The sequence below is a fragment of the Apium graveolens genome, chromosome 7, assembly GCF_009905375.1.
Source record: "Apium graveolens cultivar Ventura chromosome 7, ASM990537v1, whole genome shotgun sequence".
Lineage (NCBI taxonomy): Eukaryota > Viridiplantae > Streptophyta > Magnoliopsida > Apiales > Apiaceae > Apium > Apium graveolens.
The window spans coordinates 240,464,129-240,477,512 of record NC_133653.1 but is presented as its reverse complement, the minus strand read 5'-3'; the positions used below and the strand labels follow the sequence as shown (position 1 = coordinate 240,477,512).

General features: G+C 34.6%; 1 non-coding gene across 1 annotated transcript; it reads left to right on the top strand.

Moving 5' to 3' along the window:
- Window positions 1–403: 403 nt before the first annotated feature.
- LOC141676247 (small nucleolar RNA R71) lies at window positions 404–510 on the top strand. The gene has a single exon (XR_012556846.1). It is a non-coding gene; the product is annotated as a small nucleolar RNA R71 (small nucleolar RNA).
- The last annotated feature ends 12,874 nt before the right edge of the window (window positions 511–13,384 follow it).

Below are 13,384 nucleotides of genomic sequence, written 5' to 3'. Positions count from 1 at the left end.
GGGATTTGGTACGTTGTAATGTAAATAAGGTTAAGGCTTGTGGACATATTTTAAACTGTGTCGATCCGTGGAATATGGTAAGTAGGGTCATTGCATATATATTATTATACTCATAAACAAGTTTAAATATGGTGTGTGTGTGTGTGTGTGTTGTGGACCCTAAACTTCTGACCCAGGTTTGGAGGGCGTTACAACTGTATCCACTTCCATAACTCCTGCTACCTTGCCTTGAGGCATTATCTGAGTTGGATTCTGGTATTCATTAGCAGCCATTAGCTCAATCAACTCATAAGCTTCATCGTAGCTTTTGGCCCATAAAGCTCCACCTGATGCTGCATCGAGCATGGGTCTAGACTGTGTTCCCAAACCATTGTAGAAGCAATTTATGATCATCCAATCAGGCATTCCATGGTGAGGACACTTCCTAAGCATCTCTTTGTAGTGATCCCAAGCCTCACACAAAGATTCTCCAGATTGCTGTGCAAACTGAGTAAGAGCATTCCTGATTGCAGCTGTCTTCGCCATAGGGAAGAATTTAGTGAGAAACTTTTGAGCAAGATCCTCCCATTTGGTGATGAAACCTGCTGGTAGAGAATGTAACCAGCACTCAGCCTTATCCCTCAGAGAGAATGGGTAAAGCCTCATCTTAATAGCATCTTCAGAAACTCCATTGAACTTGAAAGTATTACAGATCTCGATGAAATCCCTGATGTGCATGTTGGGATCTTCTATAGGAGAACCCCCAAACTAAACTGAATTCTGTATCATCTTAATCGTGCTCAACTTGATCTCAAAGGTGTTGGCTGAGATGGCTGGTCTGATAATGTTAGACTGAATATCATTGATCTTAGGCGGAGAATAGTCCATCAAAGCCTTCGGATTCACTGCTTGATCTCCCATTGCAATGAGTGCTTCTTCCTCAACTTTCTCAAATTCTAATTCAAACTCTTCCTCCTTTTGATCCAGTATTTTACGAGATCGAGAACGCGTTTGCATAAAAACACTCTAGAGGACCCTGAAATACAACAAGTACCCAAGTAAGTAAAAATATCCGAGTCAGTGAACTTTAACAACCACTGATGACAAACACATAAACAAAAAATTAACACCGAGTGCCTGGCAATGGTGCCAAAAACTTGTTAGGATGAAAACACGCGCTAAAATTCACGCAAGTATACTCTTTCGCAAGTAATATAGAATTCTTTCTAGTTCGTTCCCACAGAGACTCTTTTGGTTAACTTAAGATTTATGCACTTATGCACCAATGATATGGCTATTGTTCAATGCTAAGACGAATAACAATTTGAGATATTTTATAACTAAGAATTAACTAACATGCAATTAACTAAGAGATTAAAAGGGTTGAATTACTTATATGAGACAAACATGGGATTCTAACTTTATTACTACTTCATTTAAAGTCATTGTTCTTAACCTTAGCATGCAATGGTGATGACAACTAATCAGATGACACAAAACTAGTAAACGCCAACTTTCGTTGCATGAATACCCTACTACCAGACATTCACAAAGGAGATAGAAGTTGAATAGACACCAAGTATGTTGAGACCCCTATACGTCTATAAAATTTGATAACATAAAGGTTTAATGAATAAGTTATCTATCATGATTACATAGGGCAAGTAAGATGGTTAAAATTACCTACGAATTATGCATAACAAATACATGAACCTATGCTAGCATGGCAAGTTATAAATCTCTAAATTTATTGTCGTTTCAATGGAGATTAACATGCTATCTTATATGTTCGCGACGCACATAAGATGAATCAGCACAACCAATACTAGGATATCATACAATCACCACACACTAAGATATCGAAACAAATTAACTATAGAAATCCATAAGTAAATCCGCTCTAACCCCACGATAACGATTAGTTCATAACCGAACTCATCATCACTTTGGGTTCAATTGAAAGCATGATAATAAACATGGTCTTTATAAACTGAATAAAACCATAAAGTACGTAATCCAGAGTAATAGGTTCAACAATAAAAAAAATGAGCATCCAAGATTATAACTCAATTAGAGAATCACAAGTAAAACAAGCTATTCTTCTCCTTCATTGGATTTGTGCTACTAGGTCTTCTTTTTGTCTTCTCCTTAGGCTCTGTTATGAAAATGTCTTTAGATAGTCTTTATATAGCAACCCATTCATAATAGAAGTCCATAAAATCCATCTTCTAATCAATTCAGGATTCCGGATTTCGACCCCAGCGCGGGCGCGCTGTACTTCTGTCCAACCGGTGCGACCGCGCTGACCCGGGCGCGCGCTAACACAGAGCGGGCATGCTAAGCCTCTGGAAAAAATTCAAACTTCTGTTTTATTGTCTGGTTTTTGATGGCGATCAACATGCAATCATCCGAGGCACCTTCCTAACACTAATTTAGCACCAAAACAATGCTAAATCTCCTTCTTCCTTCAGCTATGCCCTAAAATGCAAAACACTACAAAAACATATCAAAAACACAAACAAATCGAGTACAAAACACCAATTCAAGCCTTTACGAAGCGTTATAAGTGGATATAAATGCCATTTAACAACAGGGTCGGGTCGAATTTCGGGTCAAGAATCAAACCGTGATTTTGAGCAACTCTGAGCACCAAATTTGTTGATGTGAGTACTCAAATCGATCCCCTCGATCTGTTATTTCAGTTTCTGGTATTAATTTCATGTTTTGATTCGTTATTTTTCAATTTTAATTTCTAGGGTTTATGTTCGAATTAACGCTTTTTAATTCTAGGGTTATTTGACTGATTTGATGATTGATATAGCTTTGTTTGAATGTTCACAGTCGATTTATGCTAGTTAATTCATCAAACGATTCATGTATGAGTGAATTCGATTATTAGGGTTTATGCTAATTTTTGATTTATACGTTTTTGATTTTGAGTTATATGAGGCTGATTAGAGGTTAGGGCTTTGATTGTATAGTTCATAAGTTTTGATTTGAGATATAGAACGTGGAGTTTCATGTACAGATGAGTGAAATCGATGTTTTTTGGCCGGAGTTTGATCCAGTTTGATCGGAGGTTACGATTTCGGGATGATTCTGGTGATTGAATGGTTGATTTAAGTTGATGAACTGATTTAGAACTGATTCCAGCTGAAAAACGAACCAAACGGTTACGTTTTAGGCCAGAAAATGGCTGGCCAGAATCTGTTTCGGTCGCTGGATTCTGGGCAAAATCCGTCCATGTTCTTCATGACCCGGATTTTGACACGTTTGACCCGTTAGTTTAACCCGATTTTGATCCGTATTGTCAGAAGTTCATTTTCTGACAAATGTTTCTAGGTTTTTATTTTTATTATATTTTTATAAATTATAAAAATCAGTTTTATTTATTTTATAAATTAATTAATTAATTTTATTTATTTATTTATTTTATAAATAAATCTAAAATATTTTTTTTTAAAATTGCAATTATATTTCTTTAATTAATTAGTTTTTATTTATTTATTATTAATTATTTAAAAATGATTAATTATTTTGATAATTAATCAATTTAATTTCAATAAATTCATTTTGATTCCAAAAATTATGAAAAAATCATTTTTAATTTTGGTTTTTCCTAAATAATTATTTAAAAAATGTTTTTGAGGTTCAATTATTTTAGATAATTAATTATATGGAATAATAAATTGATTTACCCTTATTTATTGAATAATAATTGAACCGTTTATCCAATTTAAACGAAATGAGAGCCCTTTAACTCGGAAAAATGATCTGTTTTTATTAAAAATAGTTTCACACCTTAATTTTTTTGGAAACGAATCGTCTTCCGATATTTATTTACTTATAGACCCTATTACTTAGAGAGACGAGTTCAATAAATTCCGTAAATTAGGAAACGGGCCAGAAGTTGTTCGATAATGCGAATATTGATCCGGTTTCGATTCTAAAAATATTTTTAAACCTAATATGACTATGTGAATTATATGATATGTGAATTATGTGGTTATTTGAGTCCAACTTGTTAGTAATTGATATACAAGTCAATCGTAAGCATACGAGTAGACGATAAGGGCTACGTGAAGTCGGTTTGAGACGTGATTGAGATACGTGTCGACTAAATAAATATCTTTCTTTGATAGAGATAAAGCCAACAAGGCGGATCAAGCCAGTGTTCGAGAGAGGTGATATAGTTGCAGTACATCGCGTAACAGGCAAGTTTTTCCCCTATTCTAAATTCAGATTAGTGAACCGTCTTCTTCTATTCATATTTTCAACTCGAGACAAACATTAATGATTCCTGTTCACATACACTGATACATAATTATTGTTTTTTATTTATGTTTTATTTCGATTCCTGATTTCTCTTGATACACTGAATACCCTGTTCATATTCCAATAGATTATACATATATATCCTGATACATTTTTGATATTGGGATACATCAAAGCATACTGATTATTCTGGATGCTCATTTGTGGACTGGATGGTGACGTTAAGGACCAGCTATAAATTGGATCCTATGGACCGGGAATAAATCGGACCCATGTTATGGGTCGTAGAGCCTGGGTACCTGAATGGATCTATACATAGAGGTATAGATCTGCATTGTATCCTAACTGATCAGCATGATATAGGTGTGAACTTGTGTCCGGTCTAGTTTATTGATATTCTCCAACAGTGGCCTTCATTATTTACTTACAGGGTTACATCTTTACAGATACAGCCAGATTACAGTTTTATTTAGTATAATTATGAATTTTTTTTGTATATTACGGACTTTATAACGACTCGTATATTTGCTATTATTTTTATTAATATTTTAAAGTATAATAATTGAATAAATAATTAAATAAAATATGTGTATTGGTTTTGGCAGCAGTGTGTTGATTTTTATTATATGTCTGTGATTTATTGGTAAGTAGGTTGTAATTTTTGTGATTTATTATTGAGTTAAATAATTTTGTTACACTTTTAAAAGTAATTTTATTATAATTTTAATTACATAAATATCCGGATTGCCTCTAAAATTGGTTTTAAAAATTTTATAATCTTAATAATTATTTTTGGGATTTTATAAAATTGAGAAATCAATATTTTATTAATTATTTACCTTTAAATGATTTTCAGATTGTGTTTATTTGTAAAATCCATATTTAAATCCAGAATTCTTCAAAAAATCATGAAACTCATATTTTATTAAGTTTATAATATTCTGGGAATTTTAAAATTATTTTGGAAATTTTCGGGATTAATTTCACCCGCGCGTTGTTTCGTTTAATTGTTAAAAGCGGGTATAAACTGCATTTTAGAAATTGTTTTAAAATTATAAAAATAACGTTTTTATTTACTTCAGGATATTTCTAATATTTTAGAACTTGTTTGGTAACTTTTCGACTCATTTTCAACCGCAACTTTGTTCGAGAAATTACTCAATTCGAGATAAAATTTGGGCCTCGATAATTTCAGGGACACGTGTTAAAATCTTATAAAAGAAATTGACACGCATCCATTGTACTTGATACGTGTTGGTTGCAGCTTAATTCACAAACACACTCACACACACCAAGCATCACATAGTCTTGTCTCTCTCTCTCTCTCTTTGGTCTCGTATCTCTCTCATTTCTCTCCTCCCTCCCCGGTTTTCTCCCTTTCTTGTTTCCAGTCACCGCCATTCTCCGGTTTGGCTTGGTTCTGTTGCTATGTAATTGATATATATATATATATATGTGTATGTGTGTGTGTGTGTATTCGCATATATGTGTGTGTAGATGTACTGTTGTGTATGTGCTTAGTCTGTGTGTGTTATTGCCGGTGTTTTTTCTGCCAGTGGTTTACCTGTTTTCCGATTTTTGTGCGGCTGTTCTGTTTCTTGTTCCTGTTGCTGCGCGTGTGGCACTTGTGGTCTGGATTTTTTTTTAATATTATTTATTAATCTCTGTAGGAATTTATTCGAGTAATATTCGTGATAAAAATATATTTTTCGTCGGGGAAAAATGATTTTTATTAATCGATGAAATTTGTTTGGAAACCCGAAAAATTTCTCGGGCACCAATAATTTTGCCGCCGTACCGCGATGACTTTTTACGAGCGGACGGTGGGCGGTGATGAATTTATTATGAGTCCTGAATTTTATAAATAAAATGATTTGTATAAAATGTTTTCGAAAATAAATAGAATAAATTGTATAACTGGTCACATATATATGTGACTTTGGAATTTTGGGAATTGTGTTGCGAATTGTGGATTGTGTTTAGTTGTGAATATTGGCGTCGATTGTAATCGACGGGTAGGCTTATAAACAAAAGAGTTGCCGCCAAAATTTTAAAAAAAAATATTTTAAATACGAGAAAACATACTTTAATATATAAAATGTTTTATCCTTATGTGAATAAAGATTACGTGATTATGTGTATAATTATTATACGAGTCGGGTTATCAAATTGGGTTATTAGGGTTCGAGGATATCAAGCATCTCGGTATAAACATCCAAAACGTCACTCCAATTACCAGATAATTCACTAAAATTCACATAAAATCACATAAACAATTCCAAATAATAATAATAATAATATTTGAAAATATGGGATATTACAATCTACCCCTTATAAGGATTCCGTCATCGGAATCAGCAGAAGAGAGCACTAGGGATTTTCTAGCCAACTTTCCATTCTTGCATACGCAACTTTTTTTTCCAGAATTTCCAATGACACTGCAATTCCTTATACCAAATAGTTACCACGAGAGCTTCACTCTGCAACATTGCTCCATCCACATCTTTTGACCAATTCCTCAATAGAATCGCTTTTACTGATCGTGAGAAAGAAGAATAGAGAGAAAGATAGAGAGAAAGAAAAGAAAGAGATAGATAGAGAAAGAAGTAAAGAAACAGATCGAGTTCGTTATACGCCACTGATATTCTAATCGCATTGCAATCCACTGTTGCTATTGGTAATCCCATCACATAACCCTGCTTTGACTTGACCCAGATAACTCAGTTTAACTTGGTTGGCATACCTCCGAATATTTGAGAGAATAAAATAATGGAATTTCAAAGAGAAAAGAATTTCATATCAAAACGGAATAAAAATCTGAATTTGAGAAAAAGTAATTTTAAAATAAAAGAATAATTAAGAGATCAATATGATCAAGTGAACTTGGTATTGCGTGTCTAAATTAAGACACTACTAAAGGTTGTTAAGAATAGTCACAACACACACAAGTGATGGCGTCCCATCCAACTCCTATTACCAAGACAGGTATACCTTGTGTCCCCTATAGATAAGGTTGTTCATCTCAGTCAGAGTAAAAGAATATGAAAGGAATTCAAAATAAGATGAATAAAACTGAAAGGATTTCAAAGTTGATATTTCTGAAGAAAAGGAAATCCAGAGAACAAAATTCTGGCACAAAATGAGCAAGTGGTGTCACATCACCAAGAAACTATCCACCAAATAAGAAAAGTGGAAGTTAAATTTCACAACTTGACAGAGCTATCAAAACTTGAAAATAGGTTTCATGACAGTCTCTGGCACATTATATGATTGAAAATGAGTGGTTAGGGAATATATCATTTAACAGGTTCCTCTTTTTGAGAGATGACAAAATGAGTTATAGAAAGAGAAGGTATTGCCAAGGTCTCAATACTTATCTCCAATTTGAACTCTCCAGTTGACTCGCCATCTGATTCTAGACACTTCTTCACATTCCCAAGATATCGATAATCTTCATCGTCATCAAATCGTAGTAGCCTCGAAAAATTTCACAATAGAAGTTTGCAGCTTCCCGGAGTTCCATCCAGCTGAACACAACCATCTCGAACGAATGCGCCTATTTTAACTTATTCGTTGGTACTATGTCCAATAGTCCAACAGGAACTCGATATGAGCTCAAACGTCCTCACATAGCTATACACACTCCTAAACACTCTCATTTTTAGTTTACTATAAACTCAGCTCTAATACCAACCTGTAACACCCCCAAATCCGGGGTCAGAGGATTTGGTCATCACTATAAAACTTTAATCTAAATTAACCCGTTTAATCAATAATTAAATGCCTGTGGTGTTGGATTTTAATCACAGCGGAGGCATGGTAAAACACTTTTACACATACAAAATCCAAATAAAAGCATATAAATCGTGGTAAAAACATATGGATCGATTACTAACCTTTAATAGCGATCCAAAAGGCAACGATCGGAGATCCTTAGCAGCTGCTCCTCAAACGTGAAGCACTCCACCGGTATCCACCAAGAAAACGACGTTAAGGAGGAGGAGGAGGTGGAGAGAATTAGGTTTTATAAAATTTTGGGGTTAGAATAAAATAGGATTTATAATAGTATATTTATAGGCAAAATTTTCAGCTGAAATTTTCCCATAAATATTATTATTATTATCCCATTTATTATTCTCATTAATAATTAAAACACCTTTTAATTATTAATCCTTTTTCTAAACACTTTAGAAATAATTCTCTCTCTTGATTTAATTTCAAAAAAATTAAATCCTTAATTAATAATATTAAGAACTTTTCTTCATTAATTTATAATCAATTAAATCTCATTTAATCAATTATTAAATTTGCCAATTAATTATTTATTTCGCAAATAAATAATTATTAGCCATTATTAATTAATTCCTCCACCATTAAATCATTCTCTTTTTATGGTGTGACCCTGTAGGTTCAATATTAAGCCGGTAGTAGAAATAAATAATAATAAAACTATTTTATCATTATTTATATAAATTCTCTAATTTATTAAATATGATTAATTAATTAATCACATTTATTCTACATCGTGAGGGATACTTCTCAGCATATCGCGACTATCCGGATAATATGAATTCACTGCTTAGAATACCAAGAACCTATTCAATGAATAGTTACCGTACAATAAACTCCTTCTACCCTACAATGTCCTGATTAAATATAAGGCATGGATCTCGTGTCAAGCCTATCTAATTTAATCACTTGCTTACCATTTACTATGCTTAGTTCTATGCAAATTAGAAACTCCTTTCTAATTTCATTCACTCTGGCCAGAGATTCCTGAACTAGCATAAGTGGATCAGCCTTGAACATTCGCTTCCTTCACTGGAAGGGGTAGATCCTTTATTGATCATACACTATCTTCGTGTACAAATTACTATACCCAGTAGAGCCCTAATAATTGTCCCTGGAGACTAAGAACTAAACCAAAGCATAGTTCAGTGTACACAAGATGACTATGATGACCTCAAGTCTAAGGATACTTGTACAACTATCACTATGTGAACAACTGCTGACACGTGAGTGAACTCCATCAGTTGTTCAGCTCGGCGAGTCATGTTCAGTGAACTTATTCTATAATAAGCACCTACATACTAGATATAGTGTCACCAGACAAATATCTATGAGAACAGATATCCTTCATAATGAAGCAAGCATAGTATGTACCGATCTTTGCGGATTATTAATTACCAGTTAGTAATCCTATGACCAGGAACTATTTAAGTTTAGAGTTATCATCTTTTAGGTCTCACTATTATGATCTCATAATAATCCATAAAAAGCTTTACTCTAAACTATGGTATATCATATTTAAACACTTAAATAGATAAATCCCGTAATAAAAACAAAACTAGTCTTTTATTAATATCAATAAAATCAAAACAGATTACACAGGAAGTTATTCCTAAATCCTAATACATGATTGGACTTAGGACATATTCCTTTTAATCTCCCACTTGTACTAAAGCCAATCACTCTGGTATCTAATACCCATCTAGTTTTTATGACGATCAAAGTGACTTTCAGAAAGTAACTTTGTGAGTGGGTCTGCTATGTTGTTATGTGTGTCAATTCTATTTTAATACAACACAAGAAATGTTATCGCGCTCTCACTAACCCTTTTGTAGACACATGGTTCATCTACGTTTTTCATAAAACCAAACTCTTTGATTGTCTCATCAAAATGGATGTTCCATCTACGAGAAGCTTGCTTTAAACCACATATGGTTCGCAGCAACTTACACACTAGGTTTTCATTTCCCTTGGAAAGAAAACCATCTGGCCATTTGCCAGATTTCATAGTCGTAGTAAGCAGCAATCGCAAGCAAAATCCGAACTGATTTTAACAGGGCTACAGGTAAAAGGTTTCATCAAAGTCAATCCATTGCCTTTGTTTGAATCCTTTTGCCACAAGCCTGGCCTTATAGGTCTCCACCTGGCCATCTGCTCTAATCATTCTTTCGTATACCGTATACATAGATTCCATTCCAGATTTCATGGCACTATTCTGAGTCAACACTACTCATAGCCTCATTATAGGTCACAGGGTCGTCATCATCAATGATCGACAACTCATTGTTATTCTTAATGACAAGGCCATATTACCTCTCAGGTTGGCGAGACACTCTCCCTGTTCTATGAATGGGCTGTTCCACAAAAGGTTGTTCAGTCAGAACAGGTGTTTCCACTTGATCCGTAGTAGTTTATGTTTCTTGAACTTCATCAAGTTCAATTTTGCTCCCACTGTTTCCTTCAAGGATAAACTCCTTTTCCAAGAAGGTAGCATGTCTGGAGATAAACACCCGATGATCGGTGTAAAAGTAATACCCTAAAGTCTCTTTAGGATATCCCACAAAACTACATTTTATGGATCGATATTCCAGCTTATCTGGGTCAACTTATTTGACATAAGCTGGACATCCCCAAATCTTAACGTGTTTAAGACTCAGTTTCCTTTCTTTCCATATCTCATACGGAGTTTGAGGAACAGATTTGGAAGGCACCTTATTCAGTAAATATGCTGAGGTTTCCTATGTGGACTGGAAGATTTGCATAGCTCATCATGGACCGAACTATGTCTAACAAAGTTCGATTTCTCCTTTCAGATACCAATATGGAGGCGTCCACTGGGAGACTATACCATTTACTTTGAGATAATCCAGAAACTCTCCATTCAAGTATTCACCACCTCGATCTAATCGAAGAGTTATAATACTATGTTTGGTTGTTTCTCCACTTCATACTTATACTCTTTGAACTTTTCAAAGGCTTCAGACTTGTGTTTCATTAAACACATATCTGAATCTAGATCTATCATCTATGAAAGTAATGAAGTATGAAAATCCACCAATGGCTTGCTTAGACATTGGTTCACATACATCTGTGTGTACCATTCCTAGCAAATTTGCATTCCTCTCTCCATGTCTACTAAATGGAGACCGCAGTGCCACAATGAAGTGAGATTTTCATCATCCCTTTTCTTTTATTAGTTTGTTCAATCTGAAGTAAATTATGTCACATTTATACAGACCATTATTTAAAGTACCACGTCCACAAAGAATATTATCTCTAAGAATAGAACATTCATTATTCTCAATAATAAATGAAAATCCAGCCAAGTCTAACATGGGAATAATATTCCTCACAATCGAGGGAACAAAATAATAATTATTTAAAACAATAGTCTTGCCCGTAGGCATATGTAAATGAAATGATTCTACATCTACAGCAGCAACTCTTGCTCCATTTCCCATCAGTAGAATCACCTCCTCTTCCTCAAGAGTCCTACTTCTCCTTAGTCCCCGCAACAAATTGCAGATATGAGAACCACAGGCGGTATCTAATACCCAAGTAGAAATTTGATTTAATGACATATTCACTTCTATCATGAATATACCTGAATTAGAAGCGGTAGTCTCACTACCCTTCTTCTTCTTCAATTCTGCAACGTAAACCTTGCAGTTCCTCTTCCAGTGCCCCACCTTGTTACAGTGAAAGCAAAAAACTTTGCTCTTGGGGTCTTCAGCTTTTGGTGGAACCGGCATTTTCTCACCTACTTTCTTCTTCTTGGAAGGGTTCCTCTTCCTTTTCTTAGGATTGGAACCTTCACCAATTAGAAGAACAAAACTCTTCTTAGGGGGGAAATTCGATTCCGCAGTCTTCAACATGTTGTGGAGTTCAGGCAGGCTGACATCCAACTTATTCATGTGAAAGTTCACAACAAACTGCGAGAACGAACTCGGAAGCGATTGCAAGACCAAGTCTTGGCTCAGCTCCCCATCCATGGCAAAACCAAGTTGTCCAAGACGTTCAATCAAATTGATCATCTTAAGTACATGGTCATTCACAGATGATCCCTCAGACATCCTACAACCGAACAGCTCCTTCGATATCTCATATCGAGCTGTCCTCCCTGCCACATCATACAACTCTTGTAGATGCATGAGGATAGTGTGAGCATCCATATGCTCATGTTGCTTCTGTAGCTCAATGTTCATGGAAGCTAGCATGATGCATTGAGCAACATTTGCATCATCTACCCATTTACGATTCACAACATGTTCATCATTATGTGCATCAATAGCAGGTTCAGTAGGCTTAGGTGAGTCAATCACGTATTCCAGCTTCTCAATCCTGAGAACAATTCTCAAGTTTCGAAGCCAGTCAGCATAATTAGGACCAGTCAACTTGTGAGCATCCAGTATGCTCTTGAGTGATAGTGCAGAAGACATAATGTATATTGTAAATCTGTAAATGATAAACACATAACAACACTTACCAAATTCGATTTCATTTTTAAAACACTATATGAATCGGGTCTTTATTCATAAGTGGCTCCCACTAGTTTATCTAATTTATTCAACCCCCTACGTGAAAAATTAAGCATTCATAATGCTAGTGGGAATAGGGATCCTACATTCCATCACACAACCTCGGCTGTGGCACGAAACACCATGTAATGTTCAATAGGCAGACAACTCTTGTCAATTACATCTTATGTTATTCCCTAATCAAACTTTAGCCTCTTGAATAATTGAGTCACGGCTGTGGCACGACAAACTCAATATTCTAAGTCAAGTCTAACCCAACATTCCGTACAATTGAATCACTCCCCAAAGGCCCACGGCTGTGGCACGTACCGACCTTTAGATTCTTATTCAATGTACACATCTCTATGTAATAGACAAGTATTTCTTATTTCAAAATCAAAGCCCTCGGCTGTAGCACGAACCGACAATGATTTAAAAATAAGAACTACTTTTCTATCATGTTGGAAGGCTATGACCGACACAAGCCCGTTGTGTCATTGGCCAATTACTACTTGATATTATTTAATTTTAGAGGGATTATATTATGTTACAATCATAATCATATTATAAAGATATTCTTCCTTTTAAATTAAATATTTCAAATCAATAATCGATAATCAGATGATTCCCAGATCGGGTGGAGCATTGTCAAGAGGCGTCACTTAATAACCCTTTCTTACAGATAGAAATCTGTTGTTGACAGAATCATCCTTTCTCTCATATAGAAAATTTATATTCAATTACGAATTTAATTACGAATTTTAATTGTAACAACTTCAAAAATTCATAATAAAAAATCTATACATCATAAAATTATGAAAAAA